This window comes from Pteropus alecto, unplaced genomic scaffold (assembly GCF_000325575.1).
Source record: "Pteropus alecto unplaced genomic scaffold, ASM32557v1 scaffold35, whole genome shotgun sequence".
Classification (NCBI taxonomy): domain Eukaryota; kingdom Metazoa; phylum Chordata; class Mammalia; order Chiroptera; family Pteropodidae; genus Pteropus; species Pteropus alecto.
Window position 1 is genome coordinate 8504831 of NW_006437828.1, and position 18816 is coordinate 8523646.

The window sequence follows — 18816 nt, forward strand, 5'->3', positions numbered from 1 at the left end:
GGCTTGATCTACGCCTCCGAATGAAATTTTTTACTATGTTTGATTTCTAAGATCGCGTTCTCATTTTCTGATTATTCTTTTTTTTTAATAGAATGCCCTTTTTATTTCATGTCTCTCATCTGTCTAAAGCTATTCTAGGTTTTTAAAAGCTTTTCTTTTGTTTCCTGAATTATCTATATATTTTTTTCTGATCCCCTAGTCCTTTCTCTCTCTCTCTATTTTAATCTCTGTATTTCAGTCTATCTTCTATGTTGGGGGGCGGGCTATACTCAAATATCCGGTGACCCTCTCACCATTCATATTTAACATTTAATACATAAAATTATAGAATATATTTATATATATGACTATCTTAAATGTGTGTGGGTACACGTGTACACACACACACACACACACACACACACACATACATAAAGACGATATATAATTCCCTTATACTTAGGGACAGCGAGTCACCGTCAGACTGACCGGAAACCCTGGGTAGGGGCAGGGCGTGCTTATACCCTGGGAGGTAACCGGGTGAGACATGCAGCCCTTTCGATGGGGATTCCGAACGCGAGTCAGGTCATTTCTTTGGGCTATTCAGTTTCTTTAGACAAGAATCCTTCGAACTCCTGCCTGAAGAGCTAGTCCCTGGCTGCAGCTGTCCCTGGCTACAGGTGCTCTGGGAGCTATATCGTGGGACGGCCCAGGAGGGTCTTGCCCGCTCGCTCTGCTGTGTGGTACCTCTCCCCCGTGGGCCGAGTTGCCCTGAGCCCGGAGCATCTCTGACTCAGTGCATCCTAGGACGACCCCCACGCTTCCAGCAGCGGGGAGGACTGGTAGAGGCCTCTAAGGCAGGGAAAGGAACAGGATCGGCCACATGGATCACGTGCCACTAACCACTGCTAACTACTCTGCAGCTACTTTCAACCGGGCCCCGCTTTCCTAGTCTCACCCTCGCACCCCTGCCGAGCCTCCCAGCGTGTCCCGGTACACCGCAGCTGCTCCCCACCTCCCAGCGTGTCCCGGTACAACGCAGCTGCTCCCCGCCCCCCATCACAGTGTCCTCCTCCCTCCAAGCACTGCTGGCATCTCCTGTTGAGTATCGTCTCCTCCTCCGTTTCTTCCTTCTTGCCTCCATTTATCTCTAGAGTCTTTAATTCCTTGCTGCAGTTCGCAGTCTTCAAATTTTGACTTCGAAATTATTATGTACTTATTGTGTACTTTATAGTCTAGGTTGTTTATCCAGAGAACTTTAGGTATTCGCCCAAATCGACTGCTAACTACATCACAACTTCTTTCAGGGAGGCTGTTGAACAGAATCGTTTTAATTTTCTGTTATTTTCTAGGGGGCATCAGGCAAAGCAAGTTAACTCCTCTATTAATGTATCTTTATAGCATCTCACTGCTATGTCAGCTCAAGAAATTGGGACCAAAAAATCACTCTGAGGCAGATGCCACATCGATTTTGCTATACGCAGGAAGGAAGGGAGAGAGGGAGGGATGCAAGGAGGGAGGGGGAGGGGGGGAAGAAACAAACATCAAGAAAAGCATTTAAAAACAGAATAGTAAGAGAATTGGCCCAAATAAAGATTTTAAGAAAAGCTATGCCAGTTCATTAAATAAGAGATTGCAGAAAATCATCTGACTTTAAGATAACTCTAAACAGTGATCACTCGCTTGGCCATCAAGTAAATTACATCACTGAATACTAACTGTGACACTCCACTCAGTCATTCACTTGACATTTACCCAAAATTCATACAAAAAGCACCATTATCCAGCAAAAAAACTATCCGCATATGCCCAGATTACCTTCTAATTATGTACTTACCCTTTTGCTACCCTGAAAGGTATACTGTGGCTTAGAATGCATGCATATGTGTGTACACTAACGTGAATATGTATGTATGCTTCGCCTCATCCCCCAAACAAATTTTAGTCAGCTTGCTGGTTATCCTTTTAATATATTACTTGGATATATTTTTATTCTCCTGAGTATATTTCTTATAAATTTGTCACCTTAAATTACGTAATTCTCTCTATCCTGTGCCATACTTAAGAGTGGGCCAATAACTTCAAAAAATGAACTGTGCTGTCACTTCGATGCAGTGGCAATCCTATCTTTGAGCTGGAAAAGACAAAAAAAAAAACTTTCTAGTCAGACTGACCTTGTTTTAAATCCCAATTCTTCCGTTTACTGAATGTATGAACTTCAAGTTGCTAATCATTTCTCCAACAGGAAAATGGACATAACATTATCTATTTTTCGGGCTGTTAAGATTAAATCATATAATACGCACCGGGCATATTGTAGATGCCCAATTCATAAAAGCTATTACAATCAAAACATAAGATGCTGAAACCTTCCACTCTAAAAGCGCATCTTTTCTAAGTAAATGCTTTTTGCCTTCGTTTCTTGGAATCATAGCACTGGTGAGCTGGCCAGTGAGAAGCAATCAGGAGGGATGAGGGAAGTTCTTAGAGTCGATTAGAGAAAGCAATACAGAGTCAGGGGGGAAAGAGAGCCTGAAAAAAAAATTAAGTACTTGAATCTATATCAGTTTTTGAACCTTTTCGAGACACAGTTTGTTCAACTACAAAATTAGAAGGTTGGATAAAGTCCCTCCAGATGTCACCGTAAAGTGTTCTGTGGCTAGATAATTTTGGAATATGCGTACGTCTCATGCCCTTCCCCTCCTGCATTAAAGGTACCAGTTTAGTTTTGTTTTACCTGACGTATACAAACGCACCTACCTACAGATGCTTCCCACTTTTCCCCCAGGTGCTATTTATTAACATATTTTGGGATGGATGAATGAGTTGATCTGCGATTTCCCATTCTACAATACGTTTCTCTGAGTTTTACTTCAGCTAAATGTTTTGGTTAGGAGAAAAAGAGAGAAAACATAATATATCAGAGGTTTTATTCATCGATGCTTTCTCTCATAGCAGCATAGAACTTTTAGAGTGGGAGGAAAATCTACCACAATTTTAATGACACTAGACGTTTCGAAGGAGCTCAGCATCTCATCTGTGTGGTACCATCGACATCTTGGGCAGCCGATGACCAAAGCATTGGCTGAATTGCTGCCAATTCAGTGGGTCTGATTTGGTTCCAAAGATGGTCAGATGACTGGGACACATCTGACAGTTTTGGCAATCAGCAAAAGAAATGAATCAACCATGTGGTAATTAGACTGGCTGCTCAGTGATCGGTGTGATAAATCACTGAGATAAATTAATCCTTAAGCTGTAGGACTATACCATGATAGCAAAATAAAACTCAAATGGGCATTCACGATGACTAATTTTTAATGCTACAATTATAAATTAGCTAAAAATGTTCATTATTAAAATACTTTCACTTTTTCTATCCATCTACCAACATTCACTTTTATCTGAAAGGAAAGGATTGTGCTAAATGTCACCGGGAATAAAAGAATGTATCATAGGAAAGAGGCCAAAGAACCTACCAAAGAAAGATCCCGGAGCCAGATGCTCCGCCAGTAACTTTTCACGTAGCCTTGAATATGTCTTTCTTGCCTAATTGTAAAAATAGCCATCCTCAAGGAGCTTATAGTTCAGTTCATTATATTTACAAATTTGAGAATTTCACTTAATGCCTTTTCATATTACAAAATCATTCTTAATTTATCTACATAGCAGAGATAAAAGCGAATGAATATTTTGATGTTCTTTAATTAATTACAGGCAATAAAGTTCCCTCCTTCATCTTAATTGCAGGGATTCTACCAGAACTTGTAATTTTTTTTTCTTTTCTTTTTTTTTTTTTTTTTTTGCTATGTCTCTTCGCTCTCAAGGCTGCTAAGGTTTTAAAGGTTTGTTCTAATTATTTGTCTTTCCATTAAATATTGTAAACCCTACCCCAAATAATTTTTCTTCTTCGCCAAAGAAAATTTATCAAAATACACTCTATAGTACCCAAAAAGTGAGTATGTTGGTAGTAGGGTGACCAGCTGTCCTGGTTTGCCAATACTGAAGGGTTTCCCACCACATAGGACTTTCCATGCAGATACCAGGACAGTCCCCGACAAACTGAGACAGTGGGTCACCTTGATTGGTAGCTTGAGAGAAGGAGTGGATGTGGTGACGGATGCCTGCATCAAAAACCTATAATTTCAATCCTGTTAGAAGTATTCTTCCTTCATTGCCAAACGGCTATAGAAAGCAATCAAACACCAGATGGATGAATGAACTTAACGACATGTAAGTTCCCTTTACACCAGTGGTCCTCAATTCTGGCTTCTTCTAGGATCATGTGGTTAACTTTTTAAAAATGATACTATTCTCTGATATAATTGGTCTGAAGGTGAGTTCCAGTCATCAGCATATGTGTTTGAAATTCCCCAGCCAATTCTAATGGAAGCCAGGGCTAAGAAACTCTATATTCATTCTGAGATTTAAACTAGTGTAGGTCTAGCAAGAGCCATTCAAAGCAAGGAGAAATCCACTTTATGATCTCAGACATTTAAAATATTACATGTGAGTTTCCACTTCACATGTAAAATAGATGAGAACCCACAAACTGATTTTAAATGCATCTACCTAGGGCTCATGATACATGAGTTTCTCCCTTGTCATATTTTCATTCTGATTATCAATCATCACCATCTACTGACCACATACATCACCATCTACATACAATACGAGACTGTATTAGGCACTGTGGGGACCCAAAGATTTAAAACTCAAGGCATCTACCTCAAGGGAGCTCGCTGTTGAATACATGAAAAGTGACCAAACGGCCAAGCAAATGACCGCCTAAGGAGCTCAAGGAGGAAACGGCATGGCCTGACACGGGTGGGAAATCCGCACAGAGCAGGCAGAATTTCCAGAAGGTCTTGAGCATGGGGTAGAATTTCTATGAGAGGGTCAGAAAAGGCATTTCAAGCAGGGAGAGAGGCGGTGTTGGGGTGGATAAGAAGCAATTAGATTACCAAATTTAAATAGATATACAAATAATAAAGTTTGTATTCTGAGCCCTTGTATAGTTCTATACAAGGCATATAGTTCTATATGCATATAGTTCTATACAAGGCCACTGCTGAGAAAGGGGGCGTGATTCGACCAATAACTTTTTTGGCAATAACCACTCATGACAGTGAAAAGAAGAGTCAGACAGACAGATGAAACATTTGGTTCCAAAGAAGCATAAACAATCCCTCTACTGGGTATTTTCCCCCAAAGAATTAAAAACCCCTATCCGAAAAGATATTTGCACACCGATGTACACAGCAGCATTATTCACGGTGGCCAGGACATGGAAGCAACCGAAGTGTCCTATGATAGATGATTGGATAAAGAAGCTGTGGCACATATATACAATGGAATATGACTCAGCCATAAGAAGAGATGAAATACTGTCATTTGCAACAATGTGGATGGACCTTGAGATAATCATGTTAAGCGAAATAAGCCAGAGAGAAAAAGTTGAAAATCACATGATATCACTTATATGTGGGATATAAACCTAAAAGCAACAAATGAACAGGACAAAAGTATCTAGCATAGTACATGGCAAAGAAAGAAATAAAAAAAGAAACAAAGAAAAGAAGGAAGGAAGGAAAGAAAAAAAGGAAAGAAGGAAGGAAGGAAGGAAGGAAGGAAGGAAGGAAGGAAGGAAGGAAGGAAGGAAGGAAGGAAGGGCAGGCAGGCATAAAGACAAGCCTGGCCCATAAGCTGGAGAACAAGCCCCTGGAGAGCACGTGCACGAGGCCCTTCCCTCTCTTGAACTGGGCCCACTGAAGAGATCCAATCACCCAAGCATCAGGCAGGTGTGCAGACATCACTGCCAAACCCTGAAGGTCCCACTCTATCTGATCAAACGATTCTTTAGTGCTGAAGGAATATACTTAGAACAAAAATCAGGCAAAGGTTATATGTTACCTCATATGTCACGTTATGTAATTATTACTCATTAATTTTTTTTCCATTACATGCATAATACAATGGCCTTTTCTCTGCATTTCAAGAGTAAAGCACCACTGCTCCATTAGTCTTTGCCTCCTAAACTAGTTAATTTTCATACTATTTCACTATCTGGCCTTTGTGCAAGATACTAAGTAAATGCCAATGAGTGATCTGAGTGTGCATCATCTCAGGAAGTCAGTGGGCAGAGTTAACATTTAGAAGAAGGCATCCCTGGTTATTTCACACATTATTAACTCGTATTACAATTCAAATAAGCTTACAGCTGGCAAAAAAAAAAAATCTCTTCTGTAAATGATCTCAAACATAATAGGCTTAATCAGAGATAAATTAAATTAGGCAGCCATGCATACTACAGCATATTAATTCTGAGGAGTTATTAAATACATTTTCTGTTATCAGTGGTGTGAACAACATTATATGCAAACAAATTCTTCAAGAGGGTAGCAAATAAAGTTTATGTTTGGGATGCTGTGTGCCTTACATTTCCCCATGCCTTCTTATAATGTTAAATAATCTTTTCTGCTAATAATGGCACTCGGTTAAGTCTCCACAAATGAGTCAACTTCACTCGCAGGCAATTACGCCAAAGAACAGAAGGCGAAACTGTCAGTGGTTTTGGATTTTTCCAAAGGGAACTTTTCTACCTTCCTATGGCAATTTTTAAAAGAAATTTAAATTAGTTCATAGCCGGTACAAAACTGTCCAAAATAAAGGGAGTGAATATTCATTTTGTTAAAAAATGATGCATCTAATTCTGAGCTCTGGATAACCTCCGTAGCCTGAGGATATTGAAAGAAGGCGATTATTAAGGCCGAATGCTATTTTGTAAAAAAAAAAAAAAAAAAAGACCCCACTATTCTCTTTCTTTCCTTAAATGGTAATAATCTAAGCCATCAACTAGCCCTCAGATTCCATAAGCTAGCCAATGGTGCCTCTGTGAAAGAAGATATATCTAAGTCTTTATACACACACACACACGTGTGTATATATGTACATCTGTCTTTATATATATAAGCCTTTATACACACACACACACCTATGCATGCATGTATGTATGTCTATACACCCTAATTTACCTTCTTTGATGTACATTTGCCATGTTATCTTGTTCTGCTATTAATCAATCAGGCCCCTTAATTGCTGTACCCAGAAGCAACTCAAGTTATGAGATATGATATACACACCCCAAGTCTGAGAAACATGCCTGACATTCTTTGTGCTTTGCATATTTAAAACTCAATGTAAGATGACAAGAACATTAAGCTGCCCAGTGAGCGAAATGTGAAACTAATCACTATCTGTTCTTAGCCGTGGGTACAATAATTGGCAAATTAAAGTGCCTGAGAAGAGCCAGGCCACCTGCATCACCTTGGAATGGCTAATGAAGACAAATGTGTGTGGATAGCTTCACTGACAACTCCTTCAAATGCAAGCAGAGTGAAAAGGCAACATTCCAGGACATATCTCATTTACTGTAACGTACACATCATATAGAATTTTTGTTATTGAAAGGAATAAAACCCAACCACCTTCAATATTTTATATATACATACTGGTTGAATTAAGACTATTACTTACTCCTGAAAAGCCAATGCTTTTCTTTTTAAGCTAGCAAACTGGGATAATCTTGCTTATTAAAATGTGGAATGTTTTATAGCAACTAATTTCAAATAAATATAAATGCTCCAAAATGGAAATAACTTGGTTTAAATAAACTTGCTACTATTCATCTACTCATCCACCCACCCACCCCCCATCCACCCATCCACCATTTACCCATCCACCCACCCATCCACTCATCCACCCATCTACCCATCCATCCATCCATCTATTCAACATCTACTGAATATCTACTCTGTGCTAGGTGCTATGCTTGACATTTGGCATAGAGAGATGAAAGTCATCTCCTTCAGGAGCTTGTCAATTATTGGAGGTAAGATGCAAGCACACAGAGACGCATATAGACAACTGGGAGGGTCCACATGTTATTGTAGAAATGCTTCTGGAGCTCGTCCCTTCTCCTTAGAGACTTCAGAGAGAAGGAGACTCTTGAGCCGAATTCTAGGACCACATAAAGAGGGTGTGAAATGGTGAGTTCTCGAAGCTGAACAAGCTCGAGAAAAGTCTCCCAAGCTAACAGAACAGCACATGCACAATCAACAGGAAGGTCATCGTCTGCCTAGAGAGGAGAAACTGCCTTCGGAATATATGAAGGAAACAAACACAGCGGGCAACAGGTCAACACACAATGAAGATGGAAGCTAGGCAAGGGCGAAAATATGAAGGTCCCCAGAAGATGTGTAGAGGAGTTTGGACTCAGTGCTACAGGGCAGCGGTTTGCAAAGCACACGCCAGAGAACCCCGAGGTCCTAGGAGAGGAGGGAACGGACTCGGAGGGAGTGAGGGGAGGCCAGGCCGTCAGGACGCTGGGTCCTGCAGCTCTGTTTCAACCACAGCGACTTTGCCAATATGTTTTACATTGGGCCGTCTTAATTTTTTAAATAACATTTTTTCTTTTGGAAAAAAGACTTCCAGAGAAGTTGCAAAGATAATACAGAGAATTCTCAAACTCCTCATCCAGTTCCCCCTTATATTAACAGCTGACATTGCCATGTCACACTTGTCACAACTGGGAAACCAACATTGGTACCTCGTTATTAATTAACTAAATTCCAGACTTCATTCATATTTCACCAGTTTTTCCACTGACGTGTTTTCTCTGTTCCAGAACCCGATCCAAGACATGCCATGGTGTGTAGTCATCACGCCTCTTTGGTCTCTTTTGATGTGTGATAGTCCCTCAGTCTTTCCTTGTTACTCATGACCTTGACAGTCTTGAGGGTTCTTAGCCAGGCATTTCATAGACTGTCCCTCACCCTGGCTTTGTCTGACGCGTTCCTCATGAGGAGACGAGGGCTGTGGGTTTGGGGAGGAATAGCAGCACAGGAGCGAGGTGCATTTTTCATCATGGCACATCAGGAAGCAAATGGGGTCAAAGAGACGTATCACTTGCGAAGCTGACCTTGATCGCTTGGTTACCATGGCGTTTAGCAGGCTCCCCCACCGTAAAGTTACTGCTTTCTCCCTTTCCATTCTCTTTCATTTGGAGATCAAGTCCCTCCCACATTGAAGGGTGAGGGTGAGCTTCGCTTCCTGGGTGGAGCTAGAGCTACCTATGTTATTTGGGATCATTCTACAAGAAAGATTTTTCCCTTTTATTCCATGTATTTATCTGTTCAACCATTTATTTATAGTAGGATGAGTTCCTGTATGTTTATTTTATACTTTGGGTTGTAATCCGATATCATGTTATCAATTTCGTTGCTCGAACTCTCCCGGCTTTGGCCATCGGGAGCTTTTTTGGTTGGCCCTTACATCCCTTTACATGCTCCTCCTTTTGCTTTTTGAGTACTTTATTGCTGTCGGGTACACCAGATACTCCAGGCTTACATTGTACTTTCACTGTTCCAGCCCTAGAACTAGCTATTTCTCCAAGGATCACTAGTTCCTTTTACTGGAGAATGATACTTAGAAGCCAAGATCTGAGCACTAATATACTAGTTGTTACTGGGGTATCACTGCCCCTAGCCTCTCTCAGAAGAAAGAGCTAGGAAATACGCAGGCATATGCGTACAGATACAATTGTTTCTACATCTGCCCATTCGTTTGTGTATATATACAAACGAATATATATATCTATGTATATATAGAGATATATAGAGAGAGCTAAATATCTATATATCTATATATACAAACAAATGGGCAGATGTAGAAACAATTGTTTTATATATATATGTATATATATAGATATATAGAGAGAGCTAAATATGACTGACACATCCAAGTATAAATCAGTACTAGCCTTACGTCCTTCCTACATGCAAATGCCCTGAAATTGGCGTATTTGCTCAACTCCAGTATTTGACTTTTCTTTGACAACAGATTTCTATTCATTTAAGATAACGGGGGGGGGGGGAAGCTTGAAAATCAACCCTGTAAGAGAAGGCCATTAAATTATTTAATGCAGAAAAGCGACATAATTCTATTTTTAGAAACTTTACTCTGAGATGAAGGAAGGGATGGATGGAAGGTGGCTAAGGCCCGAAGTCAGGATCCGCGTTAGGAAGAACACTGTGATACCCACATGGAATATTAAGAGGCTGCAATAAAACAGCAGCTATGGAAATCCGGAAGACAGATTCAATCTGATAGATATTTTAGAAGATTAATGCATAGTACTTAAGTGATTGGATGTGGAATGGGAGAAAGAGATTGGAGAAATTGCCTGTTCTGGACATTTCGTGTGAGTAGGATTATACCATACTTGGCTTGGTCTTTTGTGTCTGGTTTCTTTCACTGAGCATAATATTTCAAAGTTTATCCTCATTGGAGTATGCATGAGTATTATATTTTTTTTTTTTGGCCGAATAATATCCCATTGCATGTATCTACCACATTTTCTTTATCCATTCGTTGGTTGCTGGATATTTGGCTTGTCTATAGTTTTGGCTACGGGGAATAATATTGCTACAGACATTAGGACACAAGTTTTCTGAGTGGACATATATTTCTGGTTCTCTGAGGTCTATACCTGGGAGTGGAACTGCAGGGTATGATGACAACTATACAATCATATTTTGAGGAAACATCGAGCTATTTTTCAAAGTGGCTTCAGCAATTTTACATTCCCGCCCGAATGCAGGAGGTCAACTTCTCCACACTTTGCCAACACTTACGATTATCGCCTGCCTTTTTTAGTATAGCAACCCAGGTGGGTGTGAAGTGGTGCCTCGTGGTTTGGATTTGCATTTTCCTAATGACTAATGATGTCAAGCACAGAGAATATTAAAAATACATCAAATTCTTAGCAATAAATGAAACAAGAGTCACGCGGGAATTTTACACTAAAAACTACAGAATATCACTGGAAGATCTTAAAGAAAAGCTACAACAGTGGAGAAAGAGTATATGTTTATGGATTGGAAGGCTCGATATTGCTAACGTGTGAATTCCAATCACAGTCCCACCAAGCTGAGTGTTTTTAGCAACTGGAAAGCTAATTCTAAAATCTACACAAAACGTTAGAAGAACTAGGACATCTAAACTGATCTTATAAGAGAAAAACAAGGAAGACTTACTCTAGAGCTCCAGCAATCAACAGAACGAGGCACTAGCATGAAGAACAACAAAACCAATGGGAGAGAAGAGAGGGCTCAGGCATAGACCACACTTACAGACGGTCATCTGCTATCTGAGAACGGCACGAAGGCCTTCCCATAGGAAAAGGCAAGTCTTTTCAACAAATAGTGCTAGAAGAATTAAATATCCTATATAGAAATACATACATACACACACACACACACACACACAGGAATTAAATATCCTATATAGAAATACACACACACACACACACACACATAAAATACCTCAATAATAAAAATACAAAAATAAATGTAAGGATGGGCAAAAGATTTAATGGATACTTTACAAATGAAGGTACATGCATGGCCAGTAAGCACATGAAGATTCAACATATTAGTCAGCAAGGAAAATGTCTATCGGATGTCGATGAAATATGACCACAAACCACCAGATGGCTAAACTTAAGAAGATCGACAGCACCAAGTGCTGCTGAGGACAAGAGACAGCCGAAATGATCACTTGTTGTCGACGGGGATGTCAACTGGTACAACCGCTTGCGACAAGGATCTGGCCGTTTCCTCTAAAACTTAACATAATATACGGCTACCTGTGACGAAGACTCCACTCTTAAATACTGACCTAGTAGAAATGAAGGTCTATGTTCACAAAAAGACTTGTTCAAGAACGTTCACACCGACTTCATTTACAATACTCGTAGCCTGGAAAGAGCGCAGGTGTCCACGGACAGAAAATGAATAAACAAAAAGTGATAAATTCATATGATAGAATGTCACTCAGCGAGAAATAGGAACGAACTACCGACAAACTCAAGAAGAGGCTCATCTCAAAAACATACACGATGTGACAGAAACCTGACACCAAAGAGTATGAAGTGTTTATGTGACGTTCTAGGACTTGACTTGATTTACTCTGGGGGATACCTGCTTGGTGAAGGTGTAGGAGATCTTTCTGGGGTGACAACAGAATTTGGTAGGCACCGGTATATAAATTTGTTGGAACTCATGGATATGTCCACTAACATATGCGTATTTTATGTGAAAACATAAATTTTACCTTAAAATTTTGACTTAAAAATCATAAACTTTGAATTCTAGCAATGATACATATGCCAAAGTATTCAGGGGAAATTGTAATAATGTCTACAGTTTACCTTGAAGTCTGTCCAAAAATAAAATGGATTCATGTATAAACAGAGGGATGGAATGATGCATAGTGGTGGGTATACGGTACTCACTGCGAATTTCTTTCTACTTTCCTCTATGGTTAAACATTTTCGAATTAAAACCTTGCAATAGAAAAAAAAATTCTTGAAAACGAGTCTTTCACAATTAAAAAAAAGTCAAAAGACAAAAAGAAAGCAGTCCCAACTTCATATTCACTAGGTATGTGAACTTGAGTTTTTTAATAAGCAATCTATGTCTTAATGTCCTTATTTATAAAACGTAAATGATAAACAACACCTACTACGCAGTATCGTTAGGGAGATGTAGTTGCTACTATATATAAAGAACAGTTCCTGGTATAAGAACTGAGTAAATGACAGCTCCTATTTTTAGTGAGCATGGCGTGCCTGTGGCCACAAACCCACAAAAAGAAAATGTCTTCAAAACAGAGGACGACAATGTTTGCACTTTGTCAAAGCAGTTGTTATATTTTTTGCACAGATAAAATCAGATCCACTGTGATTTTTTTTCTTCTGTGTATGGATGTCACTTATTAGGACCCCTAAGTAAACCATCTAGTAGAGAGGAAATATTATATTTTTTAAAATCCATAAGGCATATTTTTAGAAATGGTATTTCCCTGACTTTCATTCCAGGAAAATGCTAACACATGGCAAGGAGCACGCGCAGCCCAGGAAAGACAGCCTGCCAGATGTCACAGCAATAAATAGAGTGAGGCCTTGGAGAGGAACCATAAAACCAGAACGTGGAGTATTATGTCTCCAATACCCTTCCCATCTGGTACTTAGCCCACGGAAGTTATGGGATTTTTGGAAATTCACCGTTGTAGGTCACCTTTAATTAATTTTCTTATTTGTTTAGTGGAAATTTAAATCACGGCCTACTTGGGCTAAGTTCTAGGCGAGCCCTCTACGACCTAAGCGAAATGAAGCTGGTAAAGTAATTTTAGAAAAAAAGAATTCTAAGTGCAGCGTAAGGAGAGGTTAACACTATTTATATCCTGACACCTTTTTTTTCAATATTCATTTTAAAAATATAATTTTAGCACTGTCAATCAATAGATAAAGCAACAGCATATTTCTACAAATGACAGGAATTCTCAGAGGAAAAAAAGTAGCAGAAATTATGTGGATTATGTCTCACTTTGCTGAGAAGTGAATAAGTAAAAATTATGTGGATTATGTCTCACTTTGCTGAGACATGCATAAGTAAAAATAAAAACAAATAATTTTACAAATTAAATGTTCTACAGCGCTTATAAGGATTACTGTTCTTATAAATAGGTATTTTAAATGCAAGAGGAATTTCTTAATGTGATATCTTTTGCTTTCTTTCGATTTAGTGACATTTCTGATAAGAAAACCGAGCTCGAGAATGCTGAAAATTGTTTCATCCTATTGTGACTGCTGTTCTTTGGGTTGTCAAATATATATTCTCTTGATAATTCGAAGAAAATATGATTAGTGGATTTTTTTTACTAAGGATGTTAAAATAATAAAGAATTCTTTTAAAGTAAAAGAAAAGTACATTCCATTCCCTTAACTCATCTTTATTTGGGTGTTATACGTTCTCTGCTAAAATTTAGGAAGGAATTTCTAACAGTGATGGCATCGTTCAGTGAATAGCAGTCCTCCCTGTTAGTGAAAAATTTCAAAGGAATGGAAACATTCTCAAACATTATATCTGGAAAACTTTCGCTAACAGTATTTATTCAAATGTTCTTATTTTCGGAATTTAAAAAGAATTTAGAAAAATGCCTTCCTATAAAAAAATGCCCTTCCTTTCTGTCTCTTTAAAAAGGAACTCCCCTTGCCTCCAACACACACACACACACACACACACACACACACACACACACACACACACACACACACACACACACACTGAGCTATCGATATAAGCTAAAGATAAAAATAAAGAAACACTAGCTGCAAAGCAAACTCTAGGATAATAGGGCAAACACAGCTCAGCCCTTATCTTTTCCTCCCACTTACCTTTCAGGCTGGGGGGCTGGGAAGTCCGCCCTCTGCGACCTCTTTCTTGGGTGGAGACACAACCTATGAGTCAGGCGCCCTGCACTTGAATGACTTATTATTCCTCCCGTTTGAGGGGAACCCTAATAAAATGCTATATGTAGATGAAAATACTCAGTTATTTGGAAATCACCTTTCTGGGTTTTACCACCAATACATACACCTGTAATCTTAAAACATCCCTTCAATATAAATAGTAACGAACTTGTCAAAAAGGTATGTTTGGAGACTTATATTGAAATAGTTTACCGCTGACCTTAGATGAATCTACCGTTTTCTAATTAATGCCAAGTTGCTTAAGAGGATAAATGGCCGAACTTTTGTAATTCGGCTCATTGTGGATTGTTACAGAGTAAAATTTTTAGGGAGATGTTAGAGATTCATGAAGCAGTATAGAGGTTTTTGTTATTGTTTTGCCGAGGTTTTTTATTAGCCACAAGATTGTACTACTGTATTTACTCGAGAGTGTATAACTGTCCTTGAGATTAATCACCACATAATTCCAACAAGGGGCTCTCTTTAGTGTACCTAAATTAGGGAGGCTTTGCTATATTAATTTTGCCTTCTTCACAAGCATCCTTGAGATCTTTTTGTCTTTAATTACTTATGTCTATGTCTCAAGTATTATGAGCACACTGAAATTTACAATTTTTCTAAGTTCCTAACACTTAGGAGGTTTGTTTTCTGCCTAGATCTGTTAACATAATTTTACCTTCGACACTCTCTGGAATGATGCATTGCTTATTTTTAAATTTTGCACAGCTATACCTGCATTAAAGAATCCAGATTCAGGTTTCAATTTACTCAAAATGAATTCTCTGACCCTCTAATCTGAATTAAAAACTACACTTAGCTTCTCACTCTTCTCCCTTCCATTTCAAATTTTAACAGTTATTTTCTCAAACTATATTTGAAAAATTTATAATCCAACATCATGACCAGTCATATCTCTGCTAAACCACAATTCCGTAATTGGCTTGATCTTTCTTTCTCTGTTTCTCTCTCTCCTTCTCTCTCCCCTTCTCTCCTTTCCTTTCTCTTCTCCTTCCTTCCCCCCTCTCATCCCCCCTCTTTCTTTTAAAATTCTATGGACTCTGATACAAAATAAATGGAACAGGGGTACATGTACCTTTATGGATAGATGTTTTCAAATTTGTGGGGTAGATACCCAGAAGAGGGATTGCTGGGTCACATGGTAGATTAATTCTTAGTTTTTTGAGGAACCTCCATACTGTTTTCCACAGTGGCTGCACCAGCAGCGTATGAGGGTTCCTTTTTCCCCACATCCTCTCCAGCACTTGTGATTACTTGTCCTGTTGATGACAGCCATTCTAACAGGTGTGAGGTGGGAGCTCATTGTGGTTTTGATTTGCATTCCCCTAATAGCTTACTTGAGCATCTTTTCATATGTCTGTTGGCTATCTGTATGTCTTCTAGGGAGAAGTGTCTGTTCAGGTCCTCTACCTATTTTTTAATTGGATGGTTTGTTTTGCTGTTGAAGTGTCTGAGTTCTTTGCATATTTTGGATATCTGTTGCAGCATTATTCACAGTGGCCAAGACATGGAAACAACCAATGCATCCTTCGATAGATGACTGCATAAAAGAGATGCAGTGCATATATACAATGGAATTCACTCAGCCATAAGAAGAGGTGAAATACTGCCATTTGTGACAACATGGATGTGATCTTGAGATAATCATGCTAAACGAAATAAGTCAGACAGAAAAAGTAGAAAACCTTATGATTTTACTCATACGTGGGATATAAACCCGAATGCAACGAACGAAGAAGACAGACAAATAAAAACTCACAGACACAGACAACAGTTGAGTGGTTACCAGAGGGAAAGGGGGAAGGGGGAAAGTAGATAAGGGTAAAAGGGATCAAATATAAGGTGACACAAGGAGATTTGACTTTGGGTAATGAACACGCAATGCAATAGATAGATGATGGATCACTGAATTGTATGTTTAAAATCTATGTCATTTTATTAACCAATGTCACCCCAGTCAATCTAATTTAATAAAATGGAATAGAAATTGTAGAAGGATGACGGTAGGCCTATGACTGGACACGTTTCCCCATTTTCCATTGCAGCCTGATCTCCTTGGCTCCCCTCCTGCTCCTGAGAGCCTGGGCCTGCAGAAGGAAGGAGAGGAAGGCAAGGACGGCCGCCAACCTGTCATGACCTGACACAGTCCCGATGCAGCGACTTGGAGGCAGACAGATGGATAAAACAGCTATTCGATTTTCTAAAGTAAAATCCGCCAGAAATAAAGAGTGTGTAATTTGTTGAAATTCCATCGCGCACATTAACAAATATGTCAGATGAGAAGCCAAGGTCAGCTGTGGATCTATCGTTATGACGGACACTGCTAAAAATCATATATTTACTGGTGGAAAATAGTACTAATAAGCTCATACTGGGAATATTAGTACGACCAGAACAAATTCTATTAAAAACATATGTGACTAAGATTGAAAAGCATTTCTCTGCTGATTCTACACATACAGAAACCCCTAAGTAGTGTGGTGACATCCAATAGAGCAGCTATAGGTACTGCATGCAAGAATTTTGGACAGAAACCCAATTATCTGAGGACTGACGCACAGTCACAAAAGTCCACTGAAGCTAAACTTGGCACGAATCTTAGATGAGTAGAACTCCCTTAGATACAACAAAAGATTAAAGAGGGGAAAAATCCCTACGAACTTGACTTTCAGAAAAGACCAGAGCACTGCTTGCAAGGGAGAGCAAAGGAAATTCTCAATACTGATTCATCTTCTCATATAGAAAATTACATTTGGCAAGTGGTAAGATCATTTACAGCCTAATAATTCCCAGTATCTTAAAGGGAATAAAAAATTTAAAAGAGTGAGAATTAAACTCAGGAAAGGCTCTGTCAGTTCTAGAAATAACTGCTTTTTCTCTTAAATTTTTCAAAGTTGCATCTTTTAGTGGTGTCAAGTGGCTCAGCCCACAGACGAAAATATAATTGACCAAGAAACACTTTCATCTCTTAGTATAACAAAACAGAACAGAATTTGAGATTAATCTAAACTCTAAGATATACAGCTCTTAAAACTTTAAGGAGATGGACACTTAAAAAAAAAAATCCTAAATAATCTGGGAACTCTAACCGAAGACTTTAATTTTCATAACTCTTGGGAATTGATGCTCTCAGTTAACTCTTATCCTTCATTTGTTTTTAGACCTGTTTTCAATCACAAGAGGTCTAGGTGTTGAAGTTAAATGTTCTAATAGATGACAGCTGGTCGCTAGGAACACTAAAATACCTCCGAGTCAAATGACCACGGAATCTCTACAAATATTTATGACTTTGTTTATGTATTCAGTCATTCGACAGATATTTATTTGGTACTTGCTAGGCAAAAAAACACTCACAAAACAACCCGAAAATCTCCTGAGAACTACAAATGTAGATTCACTTGAGGATTTTTGATAGCTTCCACATTTTGAAGGCACCAGACACTAAACAAACATTGAACTTGAGACAGATCTTGAAATCATGAGCATTGTCCTTAACTCATGGACGCCAACCGAATCTCAGAGGCTAAGGGTTAGAAGTTATCCTCTCTTCTTTCTTCCATTCTCTCTTGTTTGTCTTTGCTCTATTTTTTTTTTTTTTTTTTTGTCCTTCCTTAGAGCTTAGACACAAAGATACTCGATGGAGATGGATCTGTTAAAATCACATTAGAAACTGCTCACAGGACAAATCATTAGGAAGGGACAGGGGCGCGTCAAACAGCAACAAGAAAACAAAATAGAAAATTGTGTGGACGAGAAGGAAATAAAAGGTCTCGTGGTTTAATTTATAGAATAAATATTTACTAAGGGCCTATTCTGTGGCGAGCGGGATGCAGCCGTAGCGCACGGTAATCACGTGTATCTGCTGTGAATGTGGAGCCGGGGGCAGAGAGACTAAAGCCTGATAGACGTTGCACAATGAGAAGGTAGATCTACTTCACGTGTGGAAGCTACGCAGCATTTAACCACTAAGAATGCACCACATGTCCAAATATTAACAGATAACTCTGAAAAAAAAAATGCTGAGAAAAAACAAGTTGCAAAGGTATAAATTTAGTATGATCTCATCTATGTAAAGTTAAGAATAATAGTCTCTTTATATATAGACATAGTCTTACATTAGTTTTTTAGATATATGTGTATATATATGTGTGTGTGTATATATATATATATATATACACACACACATATATCTGGGAATGGATGAATAGGAAAGATAGTGAGATTTTTTTAAATTTAAAAAACAGATTTAAAGCAAATATGGTGTTATCAACACTAAAATATGCGGGTGGGTACATAAGGTTTATTATTTTCTGCAAGTTTAAACTACTTCATAATAAAAATAATAACCTGAAATTAATATAATATTTTATGTTAGCTAATTATTTTTTTATTTTATGTCAGCTAATATAATATTTTATGTCGATAATTTAAAATTAAAAAAAAAA

General features: G+C 38.6%; 1 protein-coding gene across 1 annotated transcript in view; it reads right to left on the reverse strand.

Annotated features, from left to right (window-relative positions):
- ENOX1 (ecto-NOX disulfide-thiol exchanger 1) overlaps nucleotides 1-18816 on the reverse strand; it is a 286775-nt gene that overhangs the window by 207484 nt on the left and 60475 nt on the right. The window lies entirely within an intron of this gene.